Source organism: Theropithecus gelada, chromosome 3 (genome assembly GCF_003255815.1).
Source record: "Theropithecus gelada isolate Dixy chromosome 3, Tgel_1.0, whole genome shotgun sequence".
Taxonomy (NCBI): domain Eukaryota; kingdom Metazoa; phylum Chordata; class Mammalia; order Primates; family Cercopithecidae; genus Theropithecus; species Theropithecus gelada.
Window position 1 is genome coordinate 50,286,160 of NC_037670.1, and position 27,739 is coordinate 50,313,898.

General features: G+C 54.8%; 1 protein-coding gene across 1 annotated transcript in view; it reads right to left on the reverse strand.

Annotated features, from left to right (window-relative positions):
- C3H7orf50 (chromosome 3 C7orf50 homolog) overlaps positions 1-27,739 on the reverse strand; it is a 126,233-nt gene that overhangs the window by 86,982 nt on the left and 11,512 nt on the right. The gene's annotated exons all lie outside the window — the stretch shown is intronic.

Genomic DNA, 27,739 nt, shown 5'->3' on the forward strand with positions numbered 1-27,739 from the left:
CCCATGCAGGGAGCCGGGATGCATGGGCGAAGGGAACGAGCCGCCTGCACTACCCCTTCACTTTTCTCGTGTTTGCGATTCTGTTCTGTTTAAAGCTGTGATACTGTTTTTTATTTGTGGTAACATAAAGTTTGATTTGCAAACATATGAAAGGAAAAGGCCAATTAAAGAAAACATCTGCAAAAGAGCAGGTGGTAAACGGATGCGGCACAACAAAGACTGAACGCAGCCACAGGGAACCCAGGAAACTCCCTCCCCTCCCGTCTGTGGGACACGAGGCTGTGTCGGTGGCTGTGCGCAGCCTGGGTCTCTCAGGTAGGTGGGGCCTGTATTCTCCATGACCCCAGCACCATGGTGCCGGGCTCCTCAGGAGAACAGTGCTTGGCCCAGACCGTGGCCTATAGGAGCAGCCTCTGTGCCCACTTCCATCAGGGTTGCTTTCCCCATAAATGCCCCGCCAGGAAGCCTGGGAACAAGGTGGCTCCCATGCACCAGCAGGTCTCATGGAAGTGGAGATTGCTGTGGGGTGGCCAACCCAGAAGCCAGGCTCACGCGTGGCACAGTCCTACAGAACACTGTGCGTGGCTTTGGCCACGACTCAGGCCTGGCGCACCACCCCCCCCCCGCCCCTCCAGAGCCTGCAAGTCGCCCCAGCTAAAGGGACACAGCCATCACACTGACAGCCGTGCTCAGGAGCGCCTATAGCCGTCGCACTGACAGCCGTGCTTGGGAGCTCCTTCCAGGCCCCAGGGACAGGGCTTGCCCTCCTCCCCAGGGATGCCCCCACTCATTGCTCAGGACAGCCAGGCAGCAGCCCCCAAAACCCCCCCACACCCGGGCGCTGTCTTTACAAGACGCATGCTTCAACAAAGCCCCTTTTGACTTCAGTGTTGCTGATGGGGAAAAACCATCCAAGTCCCAGAAAGCAGGTGGGGTGGACTCCTCATATCAGGCATTCCCCACACACAGTCCTGTTCACACAGCTTCCACAGGGCCAAGGGCAGATGCTTTAAAATACGCACACTAGAGACCCGGCATTTCTGACCTCCAGCTCTGACGAGCTGATGTGGGGAGACCCACACGGAACGTGCTCTGGTCCCTGCCCCTCACAGCAGCCCCGCAGGATGGGCACTGTCCCTGCCACGCCAAGGAGGCGCTAGAAGGGTCAGTCACTGCTCAAAGCCTTAAATGGTGGGTGACACAGCTGGGAATTCAGCCACGCTCCCCTGGCTCGAAGCCCACGGTCCTGCCCCCTCTGTAGCACTCGGCAACCCCTGGCGTCTAACTGGCAAAACCATGCCATGAAGAAATCATACAGAGCTGGGGGCCATGGGCATTGAGGGGTCACCCAAGGTCACCAGCCCATCCTCCTCTAAAGCCCGCTGTGCAGGAAGTGCAGGGATGGCAGCTAGGAGGGCTCCCCTAAGGCAATCTGGGAGGGAACTGCATCTGAACAGTGCCCCAGGCATATATTAGGGACGGGACTCAACTCTTTCCTCCACGTCAACCCACCACAGGGGACAGTGCTGACTCTGTGGCATCCTTCCCTCCCTGCCGCAGACACAGCAGGGGCCCTGCTCCTTCCTGCCCTCACCAGACACCGCTGTGAGTGCGTGGAAGCGTCAGGCCGCCCTGCTACACCACTCCTCTCCACCAGGTCTCTTCCGGGGACTTGTCCAAGGCTCTGGGTGGACAGAGCTGACACGCTGTCATCTAGCTGCCAGAAGCAGACTCTCAACCTGTGAAGCTGGCGGCGGCACTGCTCTGGGGACAGTCACAGGCGTGACAGGCACCCAGAAGCCAAGCCACGGGGCTGTGGTAAGGGCAGGTCCAACACTGAGGTCCCCACACAGTAGAGCCAGCCTTGGACCCTGGGCCCTGCAGTCCCTAACCTTGATAACCCAGAGCTGAAAGCTGTAGGACAGAGACCCACAGGCCGGGCAGGGACTCAGTGGGTGCCTCTGGCCCAGCCACACACGCCCTTCTCCAGCGCTTGCCTGGGAGCCAGGGCAAATGTAATTATTTTTGGCAGGCGAATGGTGAGATAAAATCAAGGCGTCTTAACTGCTCTGTTGTTTCCTGGTAACCCAACTCTCTTATACATAAGTGCTTTTTAAACTCCATTAAGAGCTCAAAAGTACGTAGCTGCAAGCATAGGAAAAACCCCCGCGTTAGCATTGAACATGACCTCATCGTTCTCTGTGCCTAACAATTGACTCTTGACCTCACGAGAGCGACACGGCCTACCCGCCCTTCCCAGGCCCCGCACCTCCCACTGAGTGAGAAGCGGCAGCGGTGGGCTCACTAATGCTCCTGCGCCCATTACCTGAAGTCTTGGGGGGGCGGAGCGGGGGAGAGAACGACAAACCTTCTTCAGAGGGTGTTTCTGTGGCGGGGTGGGAAGACGTTCCTAAGCCATCCTAGACGCCCTGCAAACTGGGCAATGAGGCAATGTGAGGAGGCTCCTGAAGCTGGGGCTCTCCCGGCAGAGGCGGGAGACAGAGCAGGCGAGAGGAGTCCATGGGAACAGGCCAGGGCTGAGGACAAGGCTTAACCTAGACATTTAAAGTAAGAAGAAGCACACAGACTATGCAAGTACACGCACACGTCTGTGTGTGCACATCCTGAGCGTGCTTGTGAGTACATGTCTACAGTGTGTACATGTGTCTGAACACACACAGACACACACTCACATGTTCCAAGCTCCATCTCTGCAGCCCTCCTGCACCAGGCCTGGCCCCAAACACTGCCACCCTCCAGAAGGGCCCAGGGCTCCAGGAGAAATGGCTGATTTGGGCCAGGGCAGGGAGAGACAAGATGAGCCTGAGACAGGTGATTCTGACGGAGGCAAGAAAGGATCCAAGAGCACGTCAGGTGACACCCAAAGGACACAGGATGTCCTCACCAAAGCTGGGACAGCGTGAGCAGTATGATGAGTAAGAAGAGACAACTGTGATAGGCCATGAAAAACAGGAGTCCGCAAGTCCACTCCAACAATAAACAGACCTAATATAATTTAAATAAAATGAATGAATCCATGAATAGAAAGAGTCTCACTTCTAATAAAGCGCTGGCTGGTAAAGTGGTTGGAAAAGCATCACTCTGTGGCTTAGAGAGGGAGACGGGGGCAGGTAAGAGCCACAAATGGAGGGCAAATCTTGGGGGACGGTGAGGTGCAGGGGACTGCAGAGCCTACCTGTCCCCCATGGACGGCTCATTAGTGCTTGGGGAAAAGTCACCACATAGCACAGACGGGACAGCTCCTCGCTGGGTGATCACATGGGCAGCGCCAACAAGGAGGCCGGTCCAGATGCAACACCCTGAGAAGAGTGCATCTCGTGCTGTAATCTAGGAATGCACAGCCTGAGTCTAATCGGGAGGGAATGTGAGATAAACAGGAAATGAGGATGGGGAACCAGCATGCATCAAAAATGCCCATGTGATAAAAGACAAAGGCAAAGCAACCATCCCAAACTCAGAAAGAGGGAAGGAGATTAACAGTTCAACGCAATACGGATCCTAGACAGGGTGCCCTACCAGAAGGAAAAATGTGTCGTGAAGGATTTTACAGGGTCAGTCGACAAGAGTGGAATACCCTGGGAGATAAAAGTGCTGCCTCAATGACCAATTTCCCGAGACTGGCAACCATGCTTCTTAGGAAGCCCACATTGGAGTGTGTGGAGGGAAGAGATAGGACTGCGCGAGTCACCCCCAAGAGTCTCCATGGGGGCAGGACGCACACAACAGGTGGGGTGGGTGCACAGCAAACGCACACGACAAACGTTACCCACTCCACGCCTACGGATCAGCCTCAAAGAACTGGAAACATGCATCCAAGCAAGCATTTGTTCGTGAATGTCCACAGCAGCACCGTCCACGAGAATCAACAGGTGGAAACAGCCCAGATGTCCATGAGCCGATAGATGGAGAAACAAAATCAGTCGATCCAACAGCAGAATATTACTCTGCCATGAAAAGGAACAAAGCGCAGACCAGGCTACAGCACGGTGGACCTGGAAACGCCACACTCAGGGAGATAAAGTCACAGTCAGGGAGATAAAGTAGACACGAGGGGAGAAGCCACGCTCAGTGAGATAGAGCAGACACAAGTAGAGACACTACGCTCTGTGAGATAAAGCACACACAAGGAGCAGACATGAGTGGAAATGCCACGCTCAGTGAGATAAAGCAGACACGAGCACAATGTCCACTGCGTGCATCCGCCGACGTGAAACGTGCAGGGCAGACAGGTCCACAGGACAGAAGGATGGGAAGTAGCTGCGGGACTGGGACAAGTTGGGGCTGGGGAGCCACTGCTGACGCGCATGGGGTTTCTTTGGGGGTGAAGAAAACGTTCTAGAATTAGATTGTGGCGATGGCTACACAAGTCAGTGACTAGTACACACTTCAAAATGGTGGATTTCTGCTACGTAAATTACATCTCAGTAAAGCTGCCGTTGAGACCACAGTAACCACTCAAGCGCGAGGTTGTGTTCCTGCAGCCGGCCTTCCCTTCTTGGAGGCTTGCTGTCCTCTGCAGACCAATTCTGTCCCTCTGAAGCACAGGCCACCGTTAGGCAGTGCTGGCTAACGGCCGCCCCGTGCTGGTGGGCCACGGGGACGCCAGCCCCGCCCTCCACACACACTTCGTTAGCAGCTGCAAAACATTTCCTAGGAGCAGAAGGGTTTCTGCCATCTGGAATCCTAGATGCCATCCTCCAACATTTATTGAAAAGCTTCTAATTAAAGTTTTCTCTTCTCACTCACTGCCTGGTAACTCAAGCTTTATTTTCTTCTCCACAGTGGGAAACTCATTATCTGGGGTGTCTTTGGATGTGCTTTTAAATTAAAAATGGAGGAAAAGAACGTTAGTCAAAATTAAAGCTGAATTGACTGAGTCACTCTGGACTGCCTCATAAGGTGGAGATGCCAGCTCCGCCTCCCGCAGAGCTCGGTTGCCAGGGCCAGGTCAGGCTGCCCGGGTGTTGCCGCCTGACCTGCGCACAGATATGGCCACGTGAGGACACAAGCGGTTGTCTCATCTGCTATGTGCTATGTGCAGACACTTTTCACTGGGCGATTTGCTCAGAACTCCAGAAGACAAGGGTACATCATTCAGGCCACGGTGCGGCAGAGGCACCTGACAACGGCAACTCGGCCACGGCACACCCCCAGTGACGCTGTGCGGCAGACACACCTGAGGGTGGGTTCGGAGTTCCGATCCGAGCTATGGAACCTGAGGATGGACAACTGGATAATACATTTCTCATCTAAGAGGAACATCTGAGCCCTCATCCCAGTTCTGTGCACCGCAGGCCAAATGGGAGGGAGAGCCTATGTTCTGGGTTAAATGAAGGTTGCCAGGTGGAGGGTGCTGAGTGGAAATGCTGTACATGCCACATGCCTTTTTCAAGGTGTGTTCCCCCATCCAGCTGGCCACCACGGCACCCGGCCCCGTATGAGCCCCCAGTGGAGCGCCATGTGTCGTGTGCTGGCACGGGGCCTCTTCTCAGGCCTCCTTAGGCTGCTGCCAGCCCACTGGAGCCGACAGAGGCTGGGTGCCGCTGTTCGGGCCGCTATTGCTCTTCTTGCTGGTGACCAATTCTCTGGGACAGAGTGGACACCAGAGGCAGGCAAAGCCACAGCTGTGGGTGCCACACGCAGGCTGCACAGACCAGGGACAGGTCTGAGTTCGGAGGCACCCGGCCCATCTCCGTGGCCGGAGCTTCTGTCTGAGCCTGGGGAGGAAAAGCCTCCACCTCGCTAAGAGGCGTCAGCTGGGGAGCCTGGGCCGTGCACCCTCCAGAAGCCGTGGCTGGAGACCTTCGCTCCTGGCTGCCTTCCTGGCTCTCTGGCAGGTGGGGAGTCGGCTGACCCAGCTCTACCAGAAACAAAGTGGGGGCTGGGGGAGGGGCTGTCTGTGAAATGTCCCCGGCCAGAGCCCCTCACTGTCCCCTCTGTCTCCCGGGCTCCCGGACTCCACTGTGGGTTCTTATGGTAAAAACCCCTTTCTGAGCACTTTATCCATCTCGCCCACAGGCACAGACAACACCCCGAAAGGACAGCTGTGCCTACGATCCATCAGCAAGTACCCCGGGAATGGCTGAGGGGCAGAGATAGGGGAGGCCCCAGATGCAGGCACAGAGCCTAGTGCGCGGGGGATGGGCCAGGCAGTCCCTGCTCCTGGCCTAGGTGGGGTCTGCAAAGGCCCTTCCACCCCAGGCATGGCCCGTCAGGGAGGCTCACGGTCCTCTCAGAAGGACACCGCCCGTTTCAGGCACATGGGCACGGAAGTGTCATGTGTCTGGTGGCCCCTGAGGTGACACGTGCACCACGAGGGCAGGCGTGTACGCGCGCACACTTCAGCAGACTCCGCTCCCGCACACGCCCAGGATGTGTTCCTGGGAAACGTCAGCTGCCGCAGTCGGTCTGTCTGAGGTCTGCCATTGTCCAGTGGGGGGAGGACGGAGCCTGGGAACAAGGGTTAAAAAGCCAGAGGAGCACAGAACAAAAGGCCCCAGAAGCTGGGGTGCTGCTGAGCCCGGGTACTGGGGTGGACTCCATCCGAAACTTACCGCCAGAAGTCAGCTGCTGGGAGTCCTAGAAGGGGCCCAGCTACTCTCGCAGCAGTTGCGTGCAGCATCGGACCAGGGGCTGGCTCTGTGGAACACGAGCATCTGCCGACTGAGCCTCTGAACAGGACACAGTGAGCAGCTCCTTACACAGAGCCCCTTCCTTCCTGCTCCTGCCCCTCCCGCGGCTGTTCCTGGACAACCTCTAGAGCTTGCCACCTTCAGCCTCCTGTCTGATTCTCACCGGGATCAGCCTTCGTGGGGCAGCCTGGGTTCCTTGAGGGGTGGACCGTCCTGTGTCCACCGGAGAGTCCCAGCACCAGGCCCTGTCCACGGCACACCTGCTGAAGGGCCACTCAGCACAGCCATGGCCACCTGAACTCCTGGCATCGGTACCCGGGCAGACGTCAGCTGCCCCAGGCAATCACAAGAAAGGAGCTGCACGTTGGGGGCACAGCACAAAGCCCTGCTTGGCCTCCAGAAAGCGAGGTTCGCTCCTGAGTCTTGGCTCGCAGGGGTCGCCCTCACCCTGTTCTCTGGTTCAAGAGGCAGTGGCCAAGCCGGCCGAGCCAGGAAGAAGCTGCAGTGCCTTGGCAGTGTGTGAAATGCAGAAGGTCTTGCCCACAGACGTCATCACAGCAGAGCCCTCTCCCCACCGGCACTGGGCAGCATGTCCCCTGGCCACAGACCTGGCTTTGGACCACGTGCACCACTCACATTGACCATCCAGAGCTACAGGCAACAGCCCGGTGCCAAGTGCAACCAGTCAGAAAAGAAAAACACACACAAAAAACGGCAAAACACAAACTCCATCCAAAGTCCACCCACAAGCAAAGTCAACCGCGTTACTCAGAGCTGCACGCACAGCACACGGCCCTAGAGAAAAGCGAGGAGCTGGGCCCAGCACGAGTGGAAGTTCCCTTCTCCACAGCGCGGTCCCACTAAAGCTGTGGGCTGCTGTTGATTTGTGTGTCTTACAATAAGAAGAGGAGGGGGAGAAGAAGGGAAAAGTCGGCGTCTGCAGCCACAATTGAGTTCTTCCGCTCACCCACTACTGTGAAGCTCACAGCTCTGGCCACGCTGGAGCTCAACACCAGGTCACTGTCACCTCCAGGGAACGGTCTTGCTTCTTCGGTAAAACCAAAGGGGTGTTTCAAACAATGCCCACCTTCCATTCACCTGTTTTTAAAACTTTTTTTTTTTTCTAGGCAGGAGTGGATGTTTATTAAAAAGCTTTAGGAGAGAAAGGAAGGTGCACTCGAAAGAGACCCCAGCGGGCGACCTGGAGAACAGGTGACCCACTGAACCACGATCCTGCGCCCCTTCCCGTGATTCTTCCCTGAGGGTGGGCCGCCCGTAGGCACAATGCCCACCTCACCCTTGGGAAGCGAGCACATGTGGTGGGATTGGGAAGTTGCACACGGGCAAGAAAGCAGGCATGGCCTCAGTGACATCAGACACATAACTGGGAGCCTCAGTAAGAAAAAGGACAGCAGCTCTTCACTGCTGCAAAATACAGTCAGGAGAAAAAGCCCCACCCCCCGCAGCAGCTTGAACAGAAACATCGTGCGGGGAGGTGGGCACACCAGGGAGCAGGAAGAGACACCCTGCTTCTGTCTAGACCCTGACCCCTCACCTGTGACATGGAGCCCACCACATGTCTGACAGCAGACCTCTGTGGCGTGCGTGCTGGGGTCTGGACGGGGTCTCCTGGGCCCTCCTCCCTGGCAGCCCCGTCTGGGAGGCGCGGGTGCGGCCAGTTCACACATAAACGGTGCGGAATGCCACAGGCCACAGGGAAAGGTGCTTACATGCTACCCAAACTAAACTTCCTTCCATGCCTGACTCTGTGGTAAAAGACAAGTGTCCACACTGGGCAAGGACGAAAGCTTCATCCCCTGGGCTGAGATTCTCCGGTGAAAGCGTCAAAGTGGAAGTGGCTACTGGAGAAAAACCCTCGCGCGGGAAGGCACAGTCATTCAGTTTCTTTAAGGAAAACCCCAGCTATCAGCTATTCATACAACAGTCATGAGAATGACCTTACACCCCACAAACGCGCAGTCCTTTTGGCATATCTGCGGCTGGGGAGGCTGTCACCGCACAAATTGGCCCTTAAATGACCTTATACCCCACAGACACGCAGTCCTCTTGGCATATCTGCGGCTGGGGAGGCTGTCACCACACGAATTAGCCCTTATTTGTATTTCCATTTACCAAGTTCAACTGTATCAGGAGATATTTGCCAATGAAACTGCTAACAAAGTCAGACTTCCTGCTACAAAGCCCGACTTCAGAAATTCAGACCACACTTTCATTTATGACAGAATTTAAACAAAACAAACAGTGACAGTCCTCACCCTGCACAGGAGAGGGCTGTGCTCCGTCTCCCGCGCACTGTCGCATGGCATCTCTCTGGCCCCTGAGACGGGTCTGCGGTTGTCCCCACTTCACGGTGAGACACAGGCATGCCGAGGGCGCCCGACCTGGAACTAGCTTGGGGGTGGGCTCCTAAGGACCAGGCAGTGTGGAGAGCACCCGGTGGGGCAGGGGAGAGCAGGAAGGGTGGAAGGAACCCTGGCCTGAACGGCCCATAGCAGCGCTGCCCTGGCCCAGGGGGTAAGTTTCCACCACACTCCAGGCTCTGTGCTTTGGGGTCTCGGTGCCACCCAAGCACCAGTTGGCACCCACCAGGCTCTGCCGTGGCACCCACAGGTTTCGGCCCCATCTGATTACCATCTCACACTGCCAGGCGGGACCAAAGTGCCTGGATTGAGGTGGCAGCTCTGCTGAGTCCTGAACCATGGGCAGGGCTCTGTCAGGCCATAAAGGCCCTGGAGAGGGCCAACCCCAACTGTCAGCACTGAGGCCAGGGCCTCAACACTGGCTTTCATTGACCAGCCTTGAAAAGCATCATCCGCCATGCATGCAGTGGCCCGGGAGGCTGAGGCGGGAGGGTATGAGGCTGCAGTGAGCTATGATCATGCCTGTGAATAGTGACTGCACTCCCGCCTGGGAAACAGCAAGATCCATCTTTAATGCATTAACGTCATCTATGAGCAGCAGATGAAAACTCAGACACCTGACAGGCTGGTGGCTCCAAGGTGCTCGCACACCCTGACGCCCGCACGTCACCACCGCGGTGCCGGGCAAATCGAAGCGGAGCCTTTCTCCAGGTCAGTGCAACTGTGCTCCCGAGGGGCCTGCGCAGCTCACGGGGAAAGGCCACCCCGTGCCACTCAGAATTGCCAGGAGCGCAGCAAGTTTAAACTAGACACTGTTTATGCGCCTGACAGCAGGAGACGTGAGCCGGGTGCCTGGGAAAACCATCTTCAAAGCAACAACTGTTTTCCCAGCTGTGAATGCTCCGTCCTGGGAAATCTGCTCATACCACTACAAAAATAATTTTGAAAAGACTATACAAATATGCACCCTCATCTGTCCATTCTGGTACTTTAGACCCAAAACTGAAGAACTTTCTGGAGCACCCTGTCCACTTACCAGTGACTAATATTCTTTATAAACATGAGTGAATGTTACAATGAAATAAGCTTCCTTGAATAAATGTGGTTAGTTCACTCAACGGAGAACAATAAATTCAGAGGCTTCCTTTGAAGAGTCAGGAAGTGGAGATAATCACAGCAGAAGAGAGGGACAGACAGGAAGCCTAGGCTTTTGCACTCTCTATTTTCTTAACATGTATCGCAATTTTATAAAAGAAAAACAGTTGTCATGAAGGAAGACGCATTACAATCCTGGGTAAAAGGGCCGGGGTAGGAGCATGGACAAGCCACAGGCTCTGGGCACCTTTAGAACAAAATCTCACTTCAGCTTAAAATACCAAACGTATACCGTGACCAGCAATTTCAATATGGTGACCAAGTGACATGCCCCTTCCAACGCCAAGAAGACAACAGCCCCGGAAACAGCTTCAGTCAGGAGACCCAGGGTGCCGGCCTGGTTCTGCTGCCAGCTGTGGAACAGGCTTCCGAGCCTGAGGGTGACACCCCAGCCTCTAAGAGCAGATGCCTGAGAACGACAGGGGCTGCCTCACAGGGTAGCCTGTGGTTATCTCAAAAGCAGCAAAGGAATCAATGAACTGTGAGATCCTGGTTGTTACTCACTCCACAAATTACTGTGGTGACACTACGTGCAAAACCAGGAGGCCAGCCATGCTTTTAAAAATACCTAAGAAAAAAAATTACAAGCATATGAAAATGTACCAAATATTTATCTTTCTCATTTTATTTATTTAGTTTTTGAGATGAGGTCTTGCTCTGTTGCCCAGGCTGGAGGGCAGTGGTGTCATCTCAGCTCATTGCAACCTCCGCCTCCCAGGTTCAGGCGATTCTCCTGCCTCAGCCTCCCGAGTAGCTGAGATTACAGGTGCCCACCACCACGTCCAGCTAACATTTCTCTTTCTAAATGTTTCCATGTTTTCTGTATTTTTCATAATGGGTGTGTTTTACTTTTAAAAAGAGGAGGAAAAGGCTTTGTTTTTAAAGTTAAATTAAGAATGATATTAAAAGACCATGTATAAATTGAATCCATGCTAAGTGTTCGGCCACGTCAGAAAGACACATCCATATCACAGGAACAGAGAGGAGCACGTGGAGGGGAGAGGGGAGAGGTGAAGGGGCAGAGGGAGGTGCTTTCCTTGCCAAACCTTTCCTTGTATGATTTCTATGCTGTTTATCTAGGACACGAATGGGAAATGGAAAGAGTTTCCAAGGCACGCACTGTGCAGATGCTGCGGAAGTAACTTCTCACTGCTCACCGCTCCCATCCTCGAGTCCCGCACGCTGCCCGGCCAAGCAGCCAAGCATTCTCAGGCTGTCGGGCTCTGCCAGCCATGTGGACTCCTCTTCACATGCGGATGGCACCACCATCCTGCCCAACAGAGATGGCCACCTGGTCCCCGCACAGACCCCAACAGAGACAGCCACCTGGTCCCCGCAGAGACCCCAACAGAGACGGCCACCTGGTCCCCGCACAGACCCCAACAGAGACGGCCACCTGGTCCCCGCACAGACCCCAACAGAGACGGCCACCTGGTCCCCGCACAGACCCCAACAGAGACGGCCACCTGGTCCCCGCACAGACCCCACAGAGACGGCCACCTGGTCCCCGCACAGACAGACCCCAACAGAGACGGCCACCTGGTCCCCGCACAGACAGACCCCAAAAGAGACGGCCACCTGGTCCCTGCACAGACCCCACAGAGACGGCCACCTGGTCCCCGCACAGACCCCAACAGAGATGGCCACCTGGTCCCCGCACAGACCCCAACATAGACGGCCACCTGGTCCCTGCACAGACTCAAGGGTGTGTGTGTCTGGGCAACAGAGGGCCATCCAGACCCAGCCAGAGCGAAGCCCCAGAGATGTGTCCGTCCAGCGCTTTCTGAGGGTCCCTGTGTTCTGGGTGCCGTGTGGGGGAAAGGACAGAACCAAGAGAGGCCAGGACAGCATGGCAGGGAGAGGGTACAGGAGGGGATCGACATGGGGAGGGGCAGGCAGGGGCCAGACCCAGGCCGGAGGGGCCGAGAGCTTCCACGGAATCCGCTGACAGCACAGAGACGGATTGACACGTCGGGAGGAGCCCGGCCCACATGAGCAAACAGGAAGGCAGGTGGGAGAACAGGTGCAGCCTGGTGTGGGTGATGGGCCTGGGGTGGGAAGAAGGGCCCCGCTCAGGGTGTATTTCAAAGGTAGACAAGACAGGGTTACTGTGTGTGGAGCATGGAGAGAAAAGAAACCAGAGAAGATGCCGTTGCTGCCGGAGGGGAATCCCTGGCTGCGCTCCCAGCTCCCAAAAGACCAACTGACCTCAAGTCTGAATCTGCCGCCCCCTTCCCTCCATTCTGTTTCTGCAGTGGCGAAGGGCAGCTGGGCCAGGTGAACACACAAAGAGGAAGCCAAAGTGTGGTGCATGGCCAGGCCGGACAGAGGAATGCAGCTCCCTGCCACCGTGACCACGGCCAGGAGCCCCCAGCAGCAGGTACTGCCGGGACTGCACCAGGCCACTGGGAAGCGCAGCTCTGCCAGCACCAGCCTCCTTGCCTGCCTGTGCAGCATCAGCTCTGCCTGGAAGGAACACGGACTCGACTCTGGGAAGGAAGGAAGCTCCAATGCTCTGCATTGCAGGACCATGAAGAGAAGAGAAGGGGGGAAAGGAAAGCCACAGAGGAAGCCGCATGTCCGCGTGCACTGTGAGCAAGGCCGACGCCCGCCCAGAAAAACTGCCGCTTACCCCCGTCTGTAACCCACTCTCCCCAAGCGCAGTGGGCACTCCGCAGCCCACCTAGGAACGGGAGAGAGCCCATGATGCGCTCACAGACACCCAGCTCCACACGGGTCAACAAATACGGTCTCATCTGCAAAAAAGAGAGAAAACTGCCATTTACCAAGAACCCACTACACAGAAGCCAGCGACTGCGGAACCACCAACAGACATGACTGCCTCCTGCTCCTTAACCCAGAGAAGCTGGTGGCTTCTTCCCACTTTACAGAGAATGAAACCACGAGATGAAGCTTCTGTCTCCCAATCACAGAATCGGCTGTTGCTTCCAACACCATGCTGCCCACAGGCTGCAAAGCACACACCAAAAGCTCAGTCAACAAGACAGAACTACTGGATGGAGCTCTGAGCTCTTCCCGACAATCTTATGAACACTAGAGGTTCTCTCCCAAAACTGTACCACTATGATGTACAGTCTGCAAGGTCTTCCCTGAATCCCACCAGAGGCCTGCAGGGAAGACCTTCCCGCACTGAAGTCCCGCACCCCGGGAGGAAGCAGAGGAGGACTGTGTCCCGCACCCTGGGAGGAAGCACAGGAGGGCTGTGTCCCACACCCCAGGAGGAAACAGAGGAGGGTTGTGTCCCCCACTGGAGCCCCACACACCAGGAGGAAGCAGAGGAGGGCTGTGTCCCGCACCCCAGGAGGAAACAGAGGAGGGTTGTGTCCCCCACTGGAGCCCCACACACCAGGAGGAAGCAGAGGAGGGCTGTGTCCCGCACCCCGGAAGGAAGCAGAGGACTGTGCCCCGCACCCCGGGAGGAAGCAGAGGAGGGCTGTGCCCCGAACCCAGGAGGAAGCAGAGAACTGTGTCCCACACCCCGGGAGGAAGCAGAGGAGGGCTGTGCCCCGAACCCAGGAGGAAGCAGAGGACTGTGTCCCAAACCCCGGGAGGAAGCAGAGGACTGTGTCCCGCACCCCGGGAGGAAGCAGAGGACTGTGTCCCGCACCCCAGGAGGAAGCAGAGGACTGTGTCCCAAACCCGGGAGGAAGCAGAGGACTATGTCCCACAGCCCAGGAGGAAGCAGAGGAGGGCTGCTCTCCTTGACAGGCCCTGTGGGCAGCTCTGCATCCAGCTGCTGGGGACTTCACGAATCTCACAGCCCAAACGCACAGGTGTGCTGACTTGTCAACTGGGGGTTCCCGTGAGGCGGGGGCAGTGCAAATCTGCCTGGGGTTCTGATTCTGAGCAGATGGCTTTCTATCCACCCCAGTTTCCCTGCCATGTGTCTCAGCCAGCTAAGAGGATTTTGTACCTCCCATTTTAAAGAAAAGTGGCTCTTGCCTGGGAGGGCAGTTTAGTTCCACTCTCTGCTGCCTGAGTGTCTGAGATCACCCGGGTTTCCGTGTCACCGATGCACACCCGCCCCTACCGTGTACACCTGCTTTGACGCCTCTGGGGGCCATCCAGTGTCCACTCCCCTCACTGGTATGGCTGCTCGGTCTCTTCTTTACCACTTGCTTTTGAATTAGCTATGTTAGAAAATTCTGCTGTGATGTTTCTTCCAGGCTTTTTTTTTTTTTTTTTTGAGACGGAGTCTCATTCTGTCGCCCAGGCTGGAGTGCAGTGGGCGCGATCTCGGCTCACTGCAACCTTTGCCTCCTGGGTTCAAGCGATTCTCCTGCCTCAGCCTCCCGAGTAGCTGGGATCACAGGCGCCCACCATCACACCCAGCTAATTTTTGTATTTTTTGTAGAGACAGGGTTTCAACATGTTGGCCAGGCTGGTCTCAAACTCCTGACCTCAGGTGATCCACCCACCACAGCCTCCCAAACTGCTTGGAGCCACCACACCCAGTCTCTTCTGGTATTTTTATGTGTTTGAGGCAGAAGGGACCACTTCCCATGTTGACCAATCCATCATATTGACAGAAGTTCTATATATCTTCATTACCTAAACTTTTATGACAAGCAAGTATTTGTTTTAAACAATTTTAAAATACCTTAATCCAATAAAAAAAAAAAAGCCTCTTCAAGTGGTCCTAATCCTACAAGCTGAAAACTACAGGCCTGAAGATCACCTTGAGAATCCAGCGTGCCCCCGAGGCCCCCTATTCCTGTGTGGTTCCTAATAGAGGACCCCCATTCCTGTGTGGTTCCCAATAGCATATAAAAAACACTTTCACTGCTGATTTTCATAAAGTCTACAGTATAACACTCCATTTGACTTGCAGCTCAGCATGCCATCCCTCCACACCCTGGGGTGCGGTGAGTTTAGTCTGCAGGTGTGAACACGGAACAGGTGGACTTGCTCACCCCTCCATGGGCAGCACAGCCCTTCCCGCCCTCCAGGCCCTCCCCACTCACCCCTCCGTGGGCGGCGGAGCCCCTCCCGCCGGCCAGGCCCTCCCCACTCACCCCTCCGTGGGCTGCGGAGCCCCTCCCGCCCGCCAGGCCCTCCCCACTCACCCTTCCGTGGGTGGCGGAGCCCCTCCCGCCCGCCAGGCCCTGGGGCAGAACAGCTTCCCGATTCCCAAGTGCCTCTGGTCTCGGCGCCACGGGTGACGTTGGGTCCAGACGCCAGCAAAGACGTCTCTCTGTCTACCAGGCCACCACCTCCGTCCTCACCTCCCCACAGGCAGACTCTCTATGTCCGCTCTCTCCACAAACGCCAGTGCCAGCACCCGCTCGCCGGCCTGGGCCAGGTCCAGGGCTTCAGTAACGAACCGGAGGGCAGTAGGGGAGGGCACCAACACCAGCACCTTCTCCCAGCCCCCACGCCCAGACACAGAGGCTACACAAATCTGCCCCAAGCACAGAGGCCAGCGGGTGCCCACAGGAGACGGGGGAACTGGCCCGGCGGAGTCAGGGCCCAGTCTGTGGAACGGCTCTGGCAGAACAAGGGCACGTGGTCCCCACGCAGAGGACCTCGCTTCCCGCCAAAATACCTTGAGATGCCAGAAATAAAAGCACACACAACACCACGAAAAGCTAAACAATCCACTGTGAAAATCAGGGAGGAACGTCCTCCCACGACAAGGATGCCGAGCAGGGCTTCCATCTTCATGGTGCGCCTCCGAGAGGAAAAGCCCGCCACAAAAGACCTTTCACCCATCTCCCCCAGCCGGCACCCCCGGGCCCAGGTCTCCAAGTCTAACGGAAGCTGGGAAGGGCCCCTGGAGGGAAGGCACGGCCACCTGGGCAGCCTGAGCACTCTTCCCGCGCCTCCCGCCACGTCTTCCCATGGCTCCCGTGGGGCAGAGTGGGAGCGGGTGTCGGGGGGTCGGGGATCCACCGTGGGGCCGCATCCCAAGGGAGCAGTCTGGGACACAGGCCTCGGGGGGCCTGTGCGGCCACAGAGCTGTGGGGCGTGGGAGGCCGCGATCTGTGTAGGGCAAAAGCTATAAACACAAACAACCCAACTGGAAAAATTTGAAACATGAAGGAAAGATAAAGGGCTCTCAGTTTAAGAAGTGTGTTTGCAAATCAGTACAGAAAAGATAAATTACAATAGAAGTGGCTAAAAAAAAACAAAAACAAAAAACCACACACAGGCAATTCACAAAACAAAAACAAATGACTAATATTTACGTGGAAAATGACCATCAACAGTAATCTAAGAAGCTGAAATTAAAGCAATCACGCCGGGTGTGATGGCACACGCCTGTAATCCCAGCTACTCGGGAGGCTGAGGCAGAGAACTGCTTGAACCCGGGCGATGGAGGCTGCAGTGAGCTGGGATCGCGCCACTGCCCTCCAGCCTGGGCAACAGAGCAAGACTCCGTCTCAAAAAAAAAAAAAAAAGAAAAAACCTTTAATGTCTGGCTCTACTTTGCAGTCTGCCTGTCTAATCCGCAGTAAACTTTTGAGGAGGTGGACCAGATATAATATGCCTCTGTTATTTTTAGAATTGATTGATTAAAATGTTTTGCTATTTAAAATAAAAAAATAAATAAAGCAATCACAAACTGACATTGTTTCCTGTCCTACTGGATCACAGCACCCAAGGTGGATGTCGGGTAGCAGGTGCTCTGCTGCAGCCGAGGCCTCACATAACCATCTTGATGGCAAAGGTTTTCTCAAAGTGCGACTTTAAGGGAAAGACAAAAAACGAAACCAACTACTGTTCTCATCCACGGCATAACACAACGGTATTGAACAAAACAATCTTTATTCAAGGGCCTGCTGTTTGTCGTTTTGCTTAAAGTCAGTTTCTGGCCAGGTACAGCGGCTCATGCCTGAAATCCCAGCACTCTGGGAGGCCAAGGCAAGACAATCGCTTGAGCCTGGGAGTTCAAGACCAGCCTGGGCAACATAGGAAGACCCTGTCCCTATAAAAAATACAAAATTTAGCTGGGCATGGTGGTGCACACAACTGTGGTCCCAGCTACTTTGGAGGCTGAGGTGGGAGGATCACTTGAGCCAGGGAGGCTGAGGCTGCAGTGAGCCAGGATCACGCCACTGCACTTCAGCCTGGGTGACAGAGGGAGACCCTCTCAAAAAAAAAAAAAAAAAAAAAAAAGGCAGTTTCCAAGGACCTCAGGGCGGGTGACAGTGAGTGAGGACTCGCTGTGGATGGAAAAGCAAACACGCCCACTGCAGAAATACTCAGCACACGCAGCTGCCACAGGACGTTAACTGCAGTGTCGTCTCACGGCGGCAGAATCAGTCTTTCTGGTTTCTTCTGTAAATTTTTTTGCATTTTCTAATTTATTTTACATGAATCATGTATAACTTAGGAAAAATAACACACATTACTATTTTAAAATTACATTTTGCTGAGTTATTTTCTGTTCACCACAAAGCAGCAGCGCTGGCAAACATCTGGGCTGATCACAGCAGCAATGACAACATTAGATGGAAATTCCATTGACATGGAAACAGTGGGCTTTTCTGGAATATGGGGAGGTGGATCCTGTTTTCTTTGGCCCAGAATGAGGATGGTCAGATCTCCATGGCAGTGAGGAAGGCTGGCGAGCCTCCAGTTTCTCGGCAGTTGTTTAGATCTGACCAGCAGGCTGCGAAAGCCCAGCTTAGAGACGAGAGAGGCCGGCTGGGAGCCCAGTGCCAGCTAACAGCCCACCTGCCCTGTGGCCCAGCCTCCACCTGCTCACTCTGAGAGATGCCCAGCAAGGTGGCTGGGACAGCTATCCCCAAAAGGCTCCTGGAGAAAGAGACCACAGGAGGGCTCCACACAGGGCGAACAGGCCACCTCGGGCAGGAACACCGCGGATGGCCCCATATAAAGCCAGGAAAGTCCCCCGGGACATGGCACCTAGCAGCTTCCAGCAACGATCGGGCCAACAGCACATATCACGAGCCTTGGAAAAGCAAAAGAGCTTTAATTCTGCTTCTCCTAATTCTCATGACATTAATCGGCTGTCCTCTTCCAAATGGGAGCGCTGTGATCCAAGTGGCTAAAAAGAAAAAGCGATGACACCATGTGCCGACGAGGGTGCGGGGTCCAGCCTCAGCTGCACTCGCGGTGGGGATGCCAAACGGCGCAGCTGCTCTGAAGAAGCGCAGTGGTTTCGTAAACATCTAAACATGCGTGCACCACGCAACCCAACGGCCACGCCCTTGGCACTTACCCCAGAGCGATGGAAACGTATGCTAAGGCGTATTTACAGAGCTTTATCCACGAGACCCAAACGTTCGCTGCTCCTTGGATGAATGAGAGGCTGTCAAGCAGCGGACCAGGAGCCACACAGCGCAGGTGCCTCCTGTATCTTCACCGCAGCGGTGGTTACAGAAAGCCATGCACGTGGAAAAGCTGACGGGCACACGCACACGCACACACCCACACGTACAACCTGTGGATTCTGGACAAGCTCTGTGCGATGCACCCACGTCGATGTCCCGGGGAAGCTGGGCCACACAGGCCCCTCACACTTTTTTTTTTTTAAATTCACTATGAATCTACCGTTATTTTAAACATAAACTTGCTTTAAGAGGAAGTGCGAGTGAGCGCCCTGATGGCACCGGCTTGCTGAGTCCTCTGTTTTCACACCGTCCCCCAGCGACCAATGCCCCGAAAGCCACGAGTGCCCGCTCCCGGAAGACGCCACCCGGGCAGGAGCAGCCGCTCCTGTGCTCTTCCTGTTGGGAGCAGGTGTGCGACCCATATGGCAGGGGCACGGACCCACTTCGACCACCCACACTGAGAAGATTCTGTAAGCATCAGGAGGTGCTTGAGGGTCACCACGCCCCACAGGAAGCAGAACAGCTGGAATCAGACGGCAGCACTGGGCAGGGACTCAGAGGTCACCTACTTCACATCTCGCTCCCCACAGGGCTCCTTCCCAGGTGATCCTTACAACACCCACCTCGTCCCAGTCCGAGCACTTATAAGGACAGACTCCCTACCTCCTCTGAGAGAGCTGATTTTCCGACAGCGCGTCTCCTCCCAAGCCACCATCTCTGCCTTTAATTCCTTCCCGTGGGTGGCAGGTCTGACTCCCAGGCAAGGAGCGGTGCAGAAACTCTGAGCCATGGCAGCCTTCGAGGGGCAAAGGGGCTCCAGGACTTGGCCTGGATGGCAGGAGGCCATGCTCTGCTCTGGGGCTCTTCTCGAACTTGTCTCCCTGGAACTTGTCTCCCGGGAACGAAGCATCTGGTGTTGTGTGTGCTTTTATTTGTGGCATCTCAAGGTATTTTGGCGGGAAGCTAGGCCCCAGCTCAGGAAGAAGTGCAAACCTCTTGGTGGCTCAACTTCCCATCGATGTAGATCCTAATTTTATATTTCAAGTTAAATGTCCTCTTGTTGCTCACCGATGCCCTATTCTTCTCCTAATTAGCCCGCAGTGCAGCAGTGCCCATGGCAGGCTTTTCCACGCAGGATGACGACATCACTACAGCTCTATGGACCGGCTTCCATCACCGATGCCCACGCAGGACGACGACATCACTACAGCTCTAGGGACCACTTCCATCACCAACGTGCCTTTTTCATTTTGTTTTGTTTTCTAGAGACCAGGTCTTGCTTGCTACATTGCCCAGGCTGGCCCTGACCTGCTGAGCTCAAGGGATCCTCCCACCTCAGCCCCTCTAGAAGCTGGGACCACAGGCCAGTGCTTATTCAAAAATAGACACCCCGTCTCTACTAAAAAATACAAAAAACTAGCCGGGCGAGGCGGCGGGCGCCTGTAGTCCCAGCTACTCGGGAGGCTGAGGCAGGAGAATGGCGTAAACCCGGGGGGCGGAGCTTGCAGTGAGCTGAGATCCGGCCACTGCACTCCAGCCCGGGCGACAGAGCCAGACTCTGTCTCAAAAAAAAAAAAAAAAAAAAAATAGACAAAAAAGCAGCTCATCGTTGCTGCTACAGGAATGCTGCCGGCGTCACATGCTGCCCATCTTCTCATCCAGAGAGCCACACAAGGTTTCCTTCAGAATTCAACTGAGACCAAAACAAGAAAACCACAGCACAACGCTTACCCAGCAATAATATTAAAACACCAGGCTTCTGGGTTATGCCAGAAACACAAAAGTAGTTCTGCTGTGGAAAATGTGAATTATATGGCCATATTAAAGATTCTCACATCTATCATACAACACTGGCTCAAAAGTCCTAGCCGTTGCTAGAAGAAAAACAAAGATGGCGTAAGCGCAAAGTGGAGACACACCTGCCATTCTCTAGAGACATTTTCACTTACTTAAAAAACCTGATCCAAGAGAATCCATTGACGAAATAACAGAATTAGAAAACTCAGCATCGTTGTTAGCTCTACGATCAACATCCAAATTATCTATAACTTCCCAATACACTGTCAGTAACCATTATGACACACCAGAGGAGGAAACAGACTCAAAAGTATCAAGAATCCTAACAACAAACAAGCAAGACCTTTCCAAAGAAAACCATAAAACTTCCCTGGATAACAGAAAAGACAACCTCAATAAGTCACAAAAAAATTTTTGTGGAATATAAAAGCTGATTCCAAAATTCATACAAATAGAAGGCCAAGAACACTGTCTGAAAAAACAATGAAGAAAGAGGTTTTTACGGCCAGGCGAGGTGGCTCACACCTGTAATATCAGGACTTTGGGAGGCTTGAGGAGGGAAAATCGCTTGAGCCCAGGAGTTTGAGATCAGCCTGGGCAAGATAGTGAGACACCATCTCTACCAAAAAAAAAAAAGAAAAAGGTACTCACTTAACTAGATATTAAAGCATATTAAAAAAAAAAAACTGAAGTATTAAACAGTGTGGTAAGGACCTCACTAAATAAATTATGCTATAACAAGATAAGGGAATACTATGCGACTCTTAAAAAAAAAACCGCTATTGTGGGCCGGGTGTGGTGACTCACGCCTGTAATCCCAGCACTTTCAGAGGTCAAGGCAGGAGGCTCGCTTCTTAGATATGGCATCAAAAGCAAAATAGATCAACTGGTCTTCATCAAAACTGAAAACTTCAGTGCCTCAAAGGACATCATCAAGAAAGTAGAAGAGAAGACACAGAATGGGAGAAAATACCTGCAAGTCGCATGTCTGAGAAAAGAACTGTACCTGGAATTCGTAAAAACTCTCGCAACTCAATAATAGACACAAATAACCATTGTGGTTCAAGTGGGTGAAAGGTTTGTTTTGTTGGTTTTTTGTTTCCTAGTTTTTTGGGGACGGGGTCTTGCTCTGTCACCCAGGCTGGAGTGCAGGAGATCAGAACTCACTGCAGCCTCAAAATCTTGGATTCAAGCAATCCTCCCACCTCGGCCTCTCGAATAGCTGGGACTACAGGCATGTGTAACCATGCCTAGCTAACTTCTTAATTTTCTGTAGAGACAGGATCTTGCTAAGTTGCCCAGGCTGGTCTCAAACCTCTGGCTTCAAGTGATCCTCCTGCCTCAGTCTCCTAAAGAGCTGGGATTACAGGCATGAGTCACTGTGCCCAGCGGCAAAGGGTCTGAATAGACGTTTCTCCAAGGAAAATATAAAAGTGACCAATAAGCACATGAAAAGATGCTTACCCTCATTAGCCTTGGGGAGGTGCCAATCAAAACCACAAGGAGATACCACTTCCCAGACACACTAGGATATCTAGAATCAGAAGGTCACATATCACAGTGCTGGCGAGGACATGGAGAAAGTCCAACCCTCAGCCAGGCGCGGTGGCTCATGCCTGTGATCTCAGCACTTTTGGGAGGCCAAGGAGGGCGGATCACATGAGGTCAGGAGTTCAAGACCAGCCCAGCCAACAAGGCGAAACCCTGTCTCTACAAAAAAATACAAAATTAGCTGGGCGTGGTGGTGCATGCCTGTAATCCCAGCTACTTGGGAGGCTGAGAGAGGAGAATCACTTGAACCCGGGAGGCGGAGGTTGTGGTGAGCCAAGATGGTGCCACTGCACTCCAACCTGGGTAACAAGAGTGAAACTCCATCAAAAAAAAAAAGGTGGGGGGATACAATGCTCAACAAAAGATTCTAAGGCAAGTGTATCTTTCTTTTAGAACAAAAGAAGTTAGATCCCTATCGCACATAAAACATAAATTTAAATTGGTTCTAAAAAATATAAAAGAGAAGCACTTCTTTCAGAAGAAAAATCAGAAATCATAAAGAAAAAAAACTGACCTTACATCAACTATATCTCAATAAAAAGCTGTTTTTTAAAACCACACACTCAGAATGACGAGACTACACCCACGAGAGTGGCCAAAATTAAGAAGCTAGCAGCACCACGTGTCAACCAGGGTGTGCAGGCACCAGGACCCTCATGCTTCTTTTTTGTTCAATGTTTTGGGGTTTTTGTTTTTGTTTTTGAGACAGGGTCTCACTCTGTCACCGAGGCTGGAGTGCAGTGGTGCAATCTTGGCTCACTGCAGCCTCAGGTGATTCTCCCATCTCCGCCTCCCTAGTAGCTGAGACTACAGGTGCGCACCACCATGCCTGGCTAATTTTTGTATTTTTTGTACAGATGGGGTTTCACCATGTTGCCCCAGCTGGTCTCAAACTCCTGAACTCAAGTAATCCTTCTGCCTCGGCCTCCCAAAAGTGCTAAGATTACAGGCATGAACCACCGTGCCCAGCCAGTATCTTCTGGACTTTTTTTCTCAAAAAATTAACCACACACTTACTATAGGATCCAGCAATTCTGGTCCTAGGAATGAAAGCATAGAAAGACGCAGATGCAAATGTTAACAGCACATTCATAACAGCCCCAAGTTAGAAACAACTCAGTCTCCAAACTCTGGTAAACAGGTGAGAGAATCTGTGATCATTCCGCACCACAGACTATTTCACTCAGCCCTGAAAACGGATCAAAAACAGATGGACACGGGGCAGCACAGCCACAAAAACGGATGGACATGGGGCAGTGTGCATGGACTATTTCACTCAGCCCTGAAAATGGATCAAAAACGGATGGACACGGGGCAGCACGGCCACAAAAACGGATGGACACGGGGCAGTGTGTATGGACTATTTTACTCAACCCTGAAAACGGATCAAAAACGGATGGACACGGGGCAGCGCGACCACAAAAACGGATGGACACGGGCCAGTGTGCATGGACTATTTTACTCAACCCTGAAAACGGATCAAAAACAGATGGACATGGGGCAGCGCGGCCACAAAAATGGATGGACACGGGCAGCGCGGCCACAAAAACAGATGGACAGGGGGTGGCGCGGCCACAAAAACGGATGGACACGAGGCAACGCAGCTCAGCCCTGAAAATGGATGGACATGGGGCAGTGTGGCCAGCAGGCGGCCCATGGACTATTACTCAGCCACAAAAACGGATGGACACAGGGGGCAGCGTGGCCGACAGGGATGGAGGAGGGAGCTGGCCTCCTGCCGCCTACGTGGGCCTGAGAGAGACCATGTGAGTTCTCGGGGTCTCAGTTTTCCCACACGTAAGACAGTTCCGGTTCCACCTGCCTTTCAGCCCTGCACATGTATGAGTTCAAAATTCAGCGGGCAGACCCCCGGCATGCAGCAGTCAGACAGGAGAAAATAAAAACAATGTGGGCGGGGGCGGGTGAAATTCCACTGAGAAAAACAACTTGGGCTCCCAGGGAGCCTCCGCAGACACCAGCAACCACTCGGCCCCACAAGTTCAGACACAAAATCCCACTGCCAGAGCGGTTATGCTTCTTGGGGCAAAGTACCATTGGTCGGAAGTATTTTGGCTCAGAGCAAATTCTCAAGGCCATGAAGTTCACGGCCTCATTTGATGGTTTTATAAAGCTGTGGGCTTCATGCTCAAGTAATTCACATTGATTTTCAAGATTACAAAAGCAGCAAATTGAGAGTTTCTACACACTGGTCCATGCCAAGTAGCACTGCTCTCTTCTGTCGACCACTACCTGCGCCCCGCGTTCTGTGAGGTGCAGGCCCCACAGCCGGACGGTCAAGCTGCTTACTGTGGCCCATGAAGCCTTCCGCAGCCACCGCACTCACACAGGGCAGCGTGCTGCACCCACCCACCGCACTCACACAGGGCAGCGTGCTGCACCCACCCGAGGTCACCGCACTCACACAGGGCAGCGTGCTGCACCCACCCGAGGTCACCGCACTCACACAGGGCAGCGTGCTGCACCCACCCGAGGTCACCGCACTCACACAGGGCAGCGTGCTGCACCCACCCGAGGTCACCGCACTCACACAGGGCAGCGTGCTGCACCCACCCGAGGTCACCGCACTCACACAGGGCAGCGTGCTGCACCCACCCGAGGTCACCGCACTCACACAGGGCAGCGTGCTGCACCCACCCGAGGTCACCGCACTCACACAGGGCAGCGTGCTGCACCCACCCGAGGTCACCGCACTCACACAGGGCAGCGTGCTGCACCCACCCGAGGTCACCGCACTCACACAGGGCAGCGTGCTGCACCCACCCAAGGTCACGGCACTCACACAGGGCAGCGTGCTGCACACACCCACCGCACTCACACAGGGCAGTGTGCTGCACCTACCTGAGGTGACTGCACTCACACAGGGCAGCGTGCTGCACCCACCCAAGGCCTTATCTGAGCCCCAATGGTCCTTACACGGCACCTCGACACACGGACCCTGCCCTCAGCTGAGCCTCCGCTGGCTCGCAGCCAGCCACAGGAAGGGATCCCGGTCTCTGCTAGTGGGCTCCATGAGGTAACCAGAGTCAGAAACCAGGGGTGAGTCTCTTCCCCAGGACACACGGCCAGGTGACTGAAACCAGCACAGCACCCAGGCCTCTGCCCCGGCACCTCCAGGCTGCTAAGAATCGCTGTTGAGATGCCTGCGTGGACAGAAAGTGTTGCACACATAAGGGATTCTTATGAGGCAGAGGAAGCCAGGGGGGTTCTGCTGACAACACTGGACTGAGGGAGCCCACCTTTCATCTCCAGGCAGCCAAACGGCACTGACAGCAGCAGGGAAGCAGCCGGGTCATACAGGGGCCTCCACACCAGCAGCCACTTGGCTGGCTCTGCATGGGGTGGTTGCACGTATGCCCCCTTCCCTGGCATACAGGTCCATGGCTTCAGACAGAAACAGAGAAGCTAAGGGTCCCCTTTAGTGGGACTGGAGAGGGAGGGGGAGGGCGAAAGACAGAAAGACCTGCCGAGTCACATTGCCTCCTTCCACGTCCACCGACCCCAAGGGATGCTGGACAGCAGGCCCGGCTCAGCCGGGGCCCCACAGTCCCCCCCAAAGGGCATGTGTCATTTGAAACCTCATCCTCACAACCCGCTCAAGTGGGAAACCAGGCCTGGAAGGGTTAAAGGAACATGAAGACAGAACTCCTAAACCCCAGCTCCCCGGGGAGGGCTTAGCTACGAAACAGGAAGCAGACAGGGCAAACCCTGGGACCCCTCTGGTCCACAAGAGGAAAGGCCCAAGGCGCCAACCCCAGCGGCAGAACCTCCTGCCCGCAGAGCTGAGGAGGACAGAAGCGGCAGGTGCCAGTCCCTTCTAAGACCAGCGAGCAATCATACAGCCCAGTCACCAAGACACGAGACAGGCCCGTGGGAGCAGCTGTTCCTCCTGCCGCAGCCACCACAAGCCACCCACCTCCCCAGCATTCCAGGCCAGCAGGGGCCTCTGGGATGGTGAGCTCAGCAAACAACGCCCAGAGCCAAGACCCTGAGGCCCTGGGGCCCAGGACCAAGGAACGGCCAAACCTCGCTGGTGCCAGACAGAGGCACCAGGGACTGAAGCCTGGGAGAGGGAGTGCAGCTGGCCCAGGCGGCTTCCCGGGGCCAAGCCCACAGGCCTGAGTGGGAACTGGAACGCTGAGGGAGCGCTCCCCAAGGGGCGATGAAGTCCCGTCACTTGGGGACGTGGCGGCGATCCTGGCGCAAGCTCAGAGCGCTCATGCTGTGGGAAGAGGCTGCACGGGGCCCCGGGAGCGGCCGCTGACCCGCAGGCTCCCCGGACAGACGCTGCCGGGAGGACAACATGATGGCCCACGGGGGGACACAGGCTTCTCCGTCCTCGATGGCGGATTCCGGAGGTCCATCCAGGATCCACTGGGGGAGGGGAGGAGCCAGCGCAGTACTTTTCCACAAGCTCCCCAGAGCCCAGGAATGCTGCTCCCCAGGCCCAGCCACCCACCCTTCTAAGCACTTAGGTTCAGCTTCAAAAAAAAGCTTGAAACCCTTTTTTTTTTTTTTTTAACAATTTCCCATGAGAACCAGGGAGAGTCAGCAAGGAAATATCCATATTAGCAGAGATACCCCCTTTAATGTGGAAACTGGCTCCCGACACACAAGAACATGAGCCCCCAAGCCCCCACACGAAGTCACAGAGGCCCATCTGAAAACCCTCCCAGTAGCCTGGAAACTGGCCACAGGGGCGTGCACTTTGCAGAGAATCCAGCCGAAGGCAGCTCCTTCCACCAGCTCCCTCAGAAGGAACATGGCTGCCGACCCCTGCTGGTGAACGGGGCCCCACCGAGACCACATTCCCTGGCTTCCCAGGCCCTTTTCCCGCTGCCAGCTCCTCCAAAGGCTAAGGAACCGGCTCCAGGTCGCTTCCCAATGCTCAGCTGGGCGGACCTGAGACCAACTCCGCGCCAGTGGCCGGAAAGCCAAGTGCGAGTGTGGTGACTCTGCCGGCAGCCGCGTGTTCCAGACCAGCAGAGTCCAGCCCTCAAAGCGGAGCTGAAGGAAACAAAGGCTTTCTTCTTTCCCCTCTTGCTTTCCAACTTTCTTTTAATCAACACGTATTTTAATAATGAAAAACAATTACTTGAATCACAAACTTTAAAATAATTACTTGAACTTAAACAAAAGGACAGACACCACCCCCTCACTTGGGTATGAGTTTTAACCTCTGCCCACAGTCACCATAAGCCGAGCTGTCGTGGGGGTCCTGCCAGTGACCAGCGGCCTGTGTGGGGATCAGGCAGGAGGAGGGTTCACCAAGAAGGGAGAGTCAGAAGCCTCTTCACTAAACTCAAAAAGTTCAGAGTGATGCCACGCCCACCAAAGTCTTGTGTGCCTGAGGCTCTGTGGAATCGGGACTGGGCTGAACCACAGAACAAAAGATCCAACAGCTCTCGGGAAACCAGTGTCCATCTGGAACCCAGAAACCAAAAAGCACCCACACAACTGGACCTCAGGCTGTGAAGAAGGTGCGAATAAGAGGCAGTCGGCCTGGGGACACAGGAATTCAACAGCTCGTGGAGGAGGAGGAGCTGAAATTCAGGGCGAGGCTCAGGTGGAATGCTGGGCTGCCTCCTGATCCACTGCATGGGAGCCATAGGACCTCTGCACCTGCCAGGCCTCGGCCTCCGGGTGACCTTGGGGCGTTCCGCTAAAGAGAGCCCAGGACAAGCTGTCTGGCTGTGCTGGGGGTGCTATCTGGCTTCCCTCGCCCCTCGGGGGTGGCAGTGAGAGACGACCCTCTGAGATAGCCAGGACCTCCTCTAGGCACGTACCCCCACTTCTCCCCTCCACCCACGCCTGCTGAGCCGCCTGCAGCCACAGACGTGGTGGACGTGATTTTACACCACCT